Source organism: Myotis brandtii, unplaced genomic scaffold (assembly GCF_000412655.1).
Source record: "Myotis brandtii unplaced genomic scaffold, ASM41265v1 scaffold779, whole genome shotgun sequence".
Lineage (NCBI taxonomy): Eukaryota > Metazoa > Chordata > Mammalia > Chiroptera > Vespertilionidae > Myotis > Myotis brandtii.
The window spans coordinates 1,988,389-1,997,603 of NW_005371125.1; the positions used below are offsets into that span (position 1 = coordinate 1,988,389).

The 9,215-nt window shown below is 36.9% G+C and overlaps 1 pseudogene; it reads left to right on the forward strand.

The window, feature by feature from the left end:
• Positions 1-989: 989 nt before the first annotated feature.
• On the forward strand, positions 990-1,839 carry LOC102253773 (annotated as a pseudogene).
• Positions 1,840-9,215: the final 7,376 nt, after the last annotated feature.

Here is a 9,215-nt window from a genome sequence, read left to right on the forward strand (position 1 = left end):
TAATATGGGAGAGGAAAGTATAATGTGTACAGAAAATATAGAAATACTAATAATTAGAATTTGAGAAGAGAGACATTAAAGAATCTCATGTTGTGACAGTGCTTCCAAACCACATTAAATCTTCGTCATGTTCGATAGTATTGAATTCAAGAAGGACTCGAAGTACAATTAAACACCAAGGGAGTATAAATTGAAAATGTTCTATATATGCTTTAAGTTTCCTATATTAACAATTAGATTTGTAATTAAAAGGTAAAGTGAAAATTAAATGCTCTGATCATAATGACTACAAATATATTCAATATAGTTCTTAATAGTGAGGTACACTAATCACTTGTAAAGAGAAATCTTTCACCAAAAAAATAGACAGAATAGAACAAGACTCCAGCTATTAACTTTTTTTGTGTACACATAATATTTTGTGTTGTGAAATATCTGCTAAAATAATATTCACCATTTTTCACCCTTACATTTTTCCTTAAAATTAATCACTATATAGTATCATTACTAACACTTTTTTAATATTGGTTCTCTTAGTTGATGCAATATATCTCTAATGAAAAAGCAATAAATAAATAAATAAACAAACAAACAAACAGAGTATTGTTATCTTGTGATACATTCATTTATTAAACATGCAGGGTACCCTGACATCATATTCCTTTTCTCTTACAACATATTTTTTAAAATGGCTTAGTGGGGAGATGGTCTGTTAGCTGCATGATGAGCATGGCGTCCTGAAAATCGTGAGTCTCCCTGATCTTCTCTAGTCTACTTTATAATTCCCAGGACCAGGACCAGGACCTGGACAGTGGTGCATTCGTCCATATATCCGCAGATTGTCCTACCCAGATGCATCTCTGAGAAGGCCACAAGCCCTCTACATGCTTGGCTCCGGAACCAGCGCATTGTGGGTAGCCTCTGACCCAACCAGCAGAAGGTGCTAGAGCTCACAGGGTGCGAGGGCAAGGGGCGGCCGGCTGGGCATCATGAGTCAGCAGCTGCCAGCACAGAATCTGCCCAGCCAGCTCGAGGACCAGACAGAGGAGCAGATGCACCCCCAGCGCCAGGACTGCACCAAGGTGGAGGGCCCGCTGCCATAAAAAAAATAAGCATTGATTTAGAAGATAATGTACAAGCTGTGCACATGAGAAAAGCTCCAAAATGAAAGAGATCTCATTTTGATTCATCACTATTTCTTATAATGAGAAAATTTATGGATCTTGTCAGAAATGCTTCTGAGGATATTGTTGACTTAATCAAGATTTCAACAAAACTGGGGGTACCAAAACGAAGATTATATGACATAAGCAATATCTTAAGTGGCACTGACCTGATTGAAAAAAATATCTAAGAACCATATTATATGGATAAGATTTTATATCACCAATTTTAAGCATTGCCCCAATAGAAGAAACTGCAGGAGGAACTTTATGGCATATCAGCAATGGAAGATGCCCTGGATGAGTTAATTAAGGATTGTGATCAGCAGTTGTTTGAGTTAATAGATGACAAGGAGAATGAAGGACTAGCATATGTGACATATCAAGATATTCAGAGCATTCAAGCATTCCATGAACAGATTGTTATTGTAGCTAAAGCTCCAGCAGAAATCAGACTGGATGTTCCAGCTCCCAGAGAAGACTCTGTCAGGTAGGTATACGGAGCACCAGAGGGCCCATTGATGTCTATTTGTTTGAAGTGAAACAGGATCACGCAAGTAATAAGGTGTCTGAAGGTGTAGGAATCTCATTATCTAAAAGCAAACACTCAGAAAACCCTGATAAAGAAGAAAATCCTCCACAGAAAAGTGAATAATTGCTTGAAGTGAACAAGTGATAGCTTTTGAAATTCCTGCATTGAGTGTTTTTCGAACATCCTGTATGGATGAAATATACATTAAGTTTTATTCTCAGAAGTTCCCTCATTCTCAATCAGCAGCAGCATTAAGGCCAGTATGTTTTTGAATAGTTCACTACTTATATTACTGGATAATTATGATTTCCACATTAGAAAATAACTTTTTATATTTATTCACAGCTTTTTGTCAGTAAATTAGACACCCTGCCTACTGAAACAACTTCATCACAGAGTATCACTAAAACAGATGGTCAGGCCTAAAATGGACAGTTCTTCATGGGCTCTGTCCTTTCCTTCAAAGATCATGTGTCCTTATAACAAAATAAATTGCCTTACATGGGTTCATGTCTGCAATTAGCTGTTGTACATTGGATGGGGGTACATAGGCATCTAAACATGATGTCTTTGTATATATGTGTATAATATTTAGATTACTTCTGAAGTATGTCTAAGTGAAGCTTTTCACCATTGTACAGCCAAAATAATGTATATATAGAAAATAACATACAATTTCTCTAATTTTTGTGGTATCTATAACTTACCGGAATCCTCTGAATGAGGGCTAGAGGAAAGTTTTTCCAAACTTCTACGTGTAGAAATATTATAAGTATGCTATACATTTAAAGTTATTGGGTTTTTTTGTTTGTTTTTATTGTTAATCTTCACCCAAGGGAGGGAAAGACAGAGAGAAACATCGATGTGAAAGAAACACATTGATTGGTTGCCTCCTGCATGAGCCCTGACCAGGGCTCAGGCATGGGAGGAGCCTGCAACCAAGGTACGTGCCCTTGAATGGAATCAAACCCAGGACCCTTAGGTCTGCAGGCCGATGCTCTATCCCCTGAGCAAAACAGGCTACGGCAAAAGTAATTGGTTTTAATTGAAGAACTTCAGTATGATTCCCAGTGCTAAAATTGGATTTCAAACTCCCTACACTTAGTGTGTCTGAGCAGACCATTGGCATGCCCAAAGCCTTTAGGGACAAGTGTAGAAATGCCATCAGATAGTGGTTTAATTGATTGTATGACGTGACTTCAATCAAGGTGACAATTGGAAACTATTTTAACCTTTTCACCAGGAAATTTTATGATATGCTTCTGTATGTACCCTTGCTCTTCAAGCAAAGGCATTTACTTATGATGTGTTAGTTGTACCCTGGCCTCTTTCCAGCTCTAGTCCCCCATTTCCAAGTACCTGGCTAATTTTACCTCACTCAGTAAGTCATTTACCACTGTGCCTCAGTTTACTCAGTAGTTTACCATTAGACTGTGAGTTCCTGGAGGGACTTTGTCTTAATTATTGTTATGCACCATGCCTGGCATATAAAAAGGGCTCGACAAATATTTGAACAAATAAAAAAGACCATCCTATCTAATAATAGACAAACATGGTAATTGACTGTACCTTCGCTACGCCTCCCATTGGCTAATCAGCAAGATATGCAAATTAACCGCCAACAAAGATGGCAGTTAATTTTCATACATAGGCGTGAAGCAGCCTGGGTCCCGGGAACATCATCAGCACCCAGGTCACTCCGAGGTAGGCCCGGGCAAAGGCCTGGGTCCCGGGTGCTGGAGGAAAACCGGTGCTGGCAGCCAGGGGAAGGGAAGGCTTATTGCACGAATCTTTTTGTGCAACAGGCCTCTAGTTTTAACATAAAGCTTTATTAATTAATATAGGAACAGTGCATATATTTAAGGTGCACAATTTATGTTTTAACATTTTGATACATATATGTTGTGAAATGACAACCACAATCGAGCTAATTAATATATCTGACACTTCCACATGGTTACCATATTCTTTTTTTTGTATGTTGAAAAGGCAATATAAGATCTATTTTCTTTTTTTTTTATTGCTTAAAGTATTACAAAGGGTATTACATATGTGTCCTTTTTTTTTCTTCCCCACCCTTGACAATTTTCTCAGTAAATTTCAAGTATACAATACAGTATTGTTCACTGTAATCACCACACTACTTTTGCTAACTGAAACTTTGGTGAGGTTGTTCTAAGAGTACGAAGTTTCATAAGATTTTTTATTAAAATTTACTTTTTGTGATATAGTATATTGTTTATTAGAATATGAGGACCAATGGTCAGTCTATCCCTATGAAACCTTGGACTGAGAGCTGAAAGTGTAAATCCAATAGAACTCTGGCATTGTCTTTCTTGGGAAGCTGTACTTTTTTTTATTTAATCAAAAGGATAGCATATATTTTCTTCATTCAATATTATTTTATATTAATTTTAGATGTACAGAATAGTGGTTAGATAATTGTATACTTTACAAAGTGTCCCTTGATATTTCCAGTACCCACCTGAGACCATAAATAGATATTACAATATTCTTGATCACTTTGACACCTAGAACTGCTTTTGAAGCAATGGGTTGATACTGTTTTATGCTAATGGAAGATAAAATTTGCAACTTATAAATGTGAACATATTTCCTTCCAACTGAATAAAGTAATGTTCTCCTTCTGTAGTTGTTTTTCCAAACATCCCTATATTTGTCAATTTATATATCTTAAAATTTGTGACTATGGCATCAATTATATACTGTGATAAAAAAAATCTCTAAAGATCTCAGAAGGATAATTTTGTTGTACTTACTGTGCACCTTAGTGTGATGTTCCCATAATAGAACTCAAAATTTATGTTTTGTTTCAGAATATTTGGTGTTTACTATATATTTCAGGACGTGAGTTGAATATTCCCATTGCTATTTATGGATAGAACCAAATAAAATGTGCCAGTGCAAACACTTCAACCACTCCATTTGTTTCCTCTAGAAAAGAAAGAAGTAAATGTGACTGCATTTCTTTTAGCTCTTAGAAAACACACATTTTCTCTAGAACTCACTTAGTAATTGTAGTCTAGTTTTTAAATAATATTCTTATAATAAAGATGAATCTAGTTACAGGCATAAAACAGTGACATCATTATGTGTGAAATATCTTGACAGAGCAGCTAAAGCAGAAATGATCCCCTCAAATACAATGACTAAAAACTGTATAAAATAAGTTATATTGAATATCTGCAGTCTTACTCATTAAAATAAAAGTGTCAGAGTTATGCTGACATTAAGGAGTGTAGCTGCTAAATGCTGGAACACTTGAATGCAATACATGAGTCATTAGAAGTCTCCAAACTATTGTTCAAACACAATGAGAGCAATGTACTGTACATAATTAGGTATTGTACTGTAGTGAAAAATAACCTTTCCATGAAAGGGTAATCTCAAAAAAGCACTTTGTTGGAAAGACCTTTTTGGCCGTGGAGAAGTAATAGAATACTCTGCGATAAAATAAAAAACTGCTCTGTGTATTTCAAATTACATAGGGAGGAATGAAAAGATGTGCTTCTGGCTTCATACCACTTAGAAAGTGATTTTATAAACAGACTTCTTGTACTTCAAAAGTTATTAGTTCCTGTTAGCAGACATTTTAACAGCCATTTTGAGATTAGCAGCTTCATAAATATTCAAATAAATTATAAGTTGTTTAATTTTCTATTAAGTAATCATTTTATTAATTTTATGTTAAAATACTGAAATTATTAGGGTGATATTATTTAATAAAATTATACAGGTTTCAGGTGTACAATTCTATAATACATCATCTGTATATTGTACTGTGTGTTCACCATCCAAAGTCAAGTCTCCTTCCCTTACCATTTATCCCCCCTTTACTATCTTCTACCTCCACTACCCCCTTTCCCTCTGGTAATCACCATACTATTGTCTGTGTCTATGAGGGTTTTTTTCTTTGCTTAATACCTACAACTTTTTCATCCTTCCCCCCAATTCCCCTTCCCTCTGACAGCTGTCAGTCTGTGCTCTAAATCTATGAGTCTGTTTCTATTTGTTAGTTTATTTTGTTCATTGGATTCTACAGGTAAGTGAAATCATATGGCATTTGTCTTTCTCTGGCTGGCTTACCTGGTATTTTACTTAACACTCTCCAGGTCTGTCTATACTGTCGCAAAAGGTAAGATTTACGTCATTTTTATGGCCAAGTAGTATTCCATTGTGCAAATGTACCACAGCTTTTTTATACACAGCATTTTTATACACTCATCTACTGATGGGCACTTGGACATTTTCTACTGATGGGCACTTTACTATTGTAAAAAGCACTGCAATGAACATCAGGGTGCAAATATTCTTCCAAAATTGTATTTTGGATTTCTTTGGGAAGTGGAATCGCTGGTTCCACTTATAAAGAAGTTCCATTTTTATTTTTTTTTGAGGAAACTCCATGAGTACAAAAGTCTGAATTTCCACCAACAGTGCATGGGGGTTCCCTTTTCTCCACATCCTCACCAACACTTGTTTAATGATTTACTAGTATTGATGATAGCCACACTGGCAGATGAGAGGTAATATCTTACTAAGGTTTTAATTTGCATTTCTATGTTAATTAGTGATGTTGAGCATCATTTCATATGTATAGTGGCCATCTGTATATTCTCTTTGGGGAAGTGTCTATTCAGGTATTTTGCCCATTTTTTAATGGCTTGTTTGAGTTTTTTGTTGTTTAGTTGTAGAAGTTCTTTATAAATTTGGATGTTAAGTCCTTATCAAATGTATCATTGGAAGAGGATATGTTTTCACATTCACTGGGTTTTTTGTTTGTTTTTTAAATTTATTTTGTGATGGTTTCCTTTGCTGTGCAAAAACATTTTAGTTTTATGTAGTGGCACAGCTTTATTTATTTATTTGTTTGTTTGTTTGTTTCCCTTGCCCAAGGAGATATATCAGAAAAAATATTGCCATGAAAACTGCAATATTTTACTGCTTATGTTTTCTTCTAGGATTTCATTGTTTTGAGTCTTACTTTAGGTCTTTAACCTATTTTGAGTTAATTATTTTTTACTAGAGGCCTGGTGCACAAAATTTGTGCACTCAGGGAGGGGGGTTGTCCCTCAGCCTAGCCTGCACCCTCTCGCAGTCCAGGAGCCCTCGGGGGATGTCCAACTGATGGCTTATGCCCACTCCCCACTGGGAGTGGGCTTAAGCCAACAGTCAGACATCCTTAGCTCTCCTGCAGAGGCAGGAGAGGCTCACACCACCACCGCTGCACTCGCCAGCTGCCAATCGTGAGCCTGGCTTCTGGCTGAAAGATGCTCCCCTTGCATTGAGCGTCTGCCCCCTGGTGGTAAGTGCACGTCATAGTGACTGGTCATTCCGCCGCTCAGTCTATTTGCATGTTAGCCTTTTATTATATAGGATGGTATAAGGAGGTGGTCTAGTTTCATTTTTTTTGCACTTGTCTGACCAATTTTCCCAACACCATTTATTGAATGGACTATCTTTACCTGAAAGTATGTACTTGCCTCCCTTGTCAAATATTAATTGGCCATAAGGTGTGGGTTTATTTCTGGGATCTCTATTCTGTTCCACTGATTGATATATCTGTTTTTATGCCAGTACCATGCTTTTTTGATTATTATAGCCCTGTAGAACAGTTTGATATCAGCTAGTGTGATTTCTTCAACTTTGTACTTTCTCAAAATTGCTGTGGCTATTAGTGTCTTTTGTAGTTCCATTGTTTTTTTTAAGAGAGAGTAGAGGGGAGGGTAGTGGAGGAGGAGGAGAGAGAGAGAGAGAGAGAGAGAGAGAGAGAGAGAGACCTGAGGGGTAGTTTATTTTGTTCATTGGATTCTACAGGTAAGTGAAATCATATGGCATTTGTCTTTCTCTGGCTGGCTTACCTGGTATTTTACTTAACACTCTCCAGGTCTGTCTATACTGTCGCAAAAGGTAAGATTTACGTCATTTTTATGGCCAAGTAGTATTCCATTGTGCAAATGTACCACAGCTTTTTTATACACAGCATTTTTATACACTCATCTACTGATGGGCACTTGGACATTTTCTACTGATGGGCACTTTACTATTGTAAAAAGCACTGCAATGAACATCAGGGTGCAAATATTCTTCCAAAATTGTATTTTGGATTTCTTTGGGAAGTGGAATCGCTGGTTCCACTTATAAAGAAGTTCCATTTTTATTTTTTTTTGAGGAAACTCCATGAGTACAAAAGTCTGAATTTCCACCAACAGTGCATGGGGGTTCCCTTTTCTCCACATCCTCACCAACACTTGTTTAATGATTTACTAGTATTGATGATAGCCACACTGGCAGATGAGAGGTAATATCTTACTAAGGTTTTAATTTGCATTTCTATGTTAATTAGTGATGTTGAGCATCATTTCATATGTATAGTGGCCATCTGTATATTCTCTTTGGGGAAGTGTCTATTCAGGTATTTTGCCCATTTTTTAATGGCTTGTTTGAGTTTTTTGTTGTTTAGTTGTAGAAGTTCTTTATAAATTTGGATGTTAAGTCCTTATCAAATGTATCATTGGAAGAGGATATGTTTTCACATTCACTGGGTTTTTTGTTTGTTTTTTAAATTTATTTTGTGATGGTTTCCTTTGCTGTGCAAAAACATTTTAGTTTTATGTAGTGGCACAGCTTTATTTATTTATTTGTTTGTTTGTTTGTTTCCCTTGCCCAAGGAGATATATCAGAAAAAATATTGCCATGAAAACTGCAATATTTTACTGCTTATGTTTTCTTCTAGGATTTCATTGTTTTGAGTCTTACTTTAGGTCTTTAACCTATTTTGAGTTAATTATTTTTTACTAGAGGCCTGGTGCACAAAATTTGTGCACTCAGGGAGGGGGGTTGTCCCTCAGCCTAGCCTGCACCCTCTCGCAGTCCAGGAGCCCTCGGGGGATGTCCAACTGATGGCTTATGCCCACTCCCCACTGGGAGTGGGCTTAAGCCAACAGTCAGACATCCTTAGCTCTCCTGCAGAGGCAGGAGAGGCTCACACCACCACCGCTGCACTCGCCAGCTGCCAATCGTGAGCCTGGCTTCTGGCTGAAAGATGCTCCCCTTGCATTGAGCGTCTGCCCCCTGGTGGTAAGTGCACGTCATAGTGACTGGTCATTCCGCCGCTCAGTCTATTTGCATGTTAGCCTTTTATTATATAGGATGGTATAAGGAGGTGGTCTAGTTTCATTTTTTTTGCACTTGTCTGACCAATTTTCCCAACACCATTTATTGAATGGACTATCTTTACCTGAAAGTATGTACTTGCCTCCCTTGTCAAATATTAATTGGCCATAAGGTGTGGGTTTATTTCTGGGATCTCTATTCTGTTCCACTGATTGATATATCTGTTTTTATGCCAGTACCATGCTTTTTTGATTATTATAGCCCTGTAGAACAGTTTGATATCAGCTAGTGTGATTTCTTCAACTTTGTACTTTCTCAAAATTGCTGTGGCTATTAGTGTCTTTTGTAGTTCCATTGTTTTTTTTAAGAGAGAGTAGAGGGGA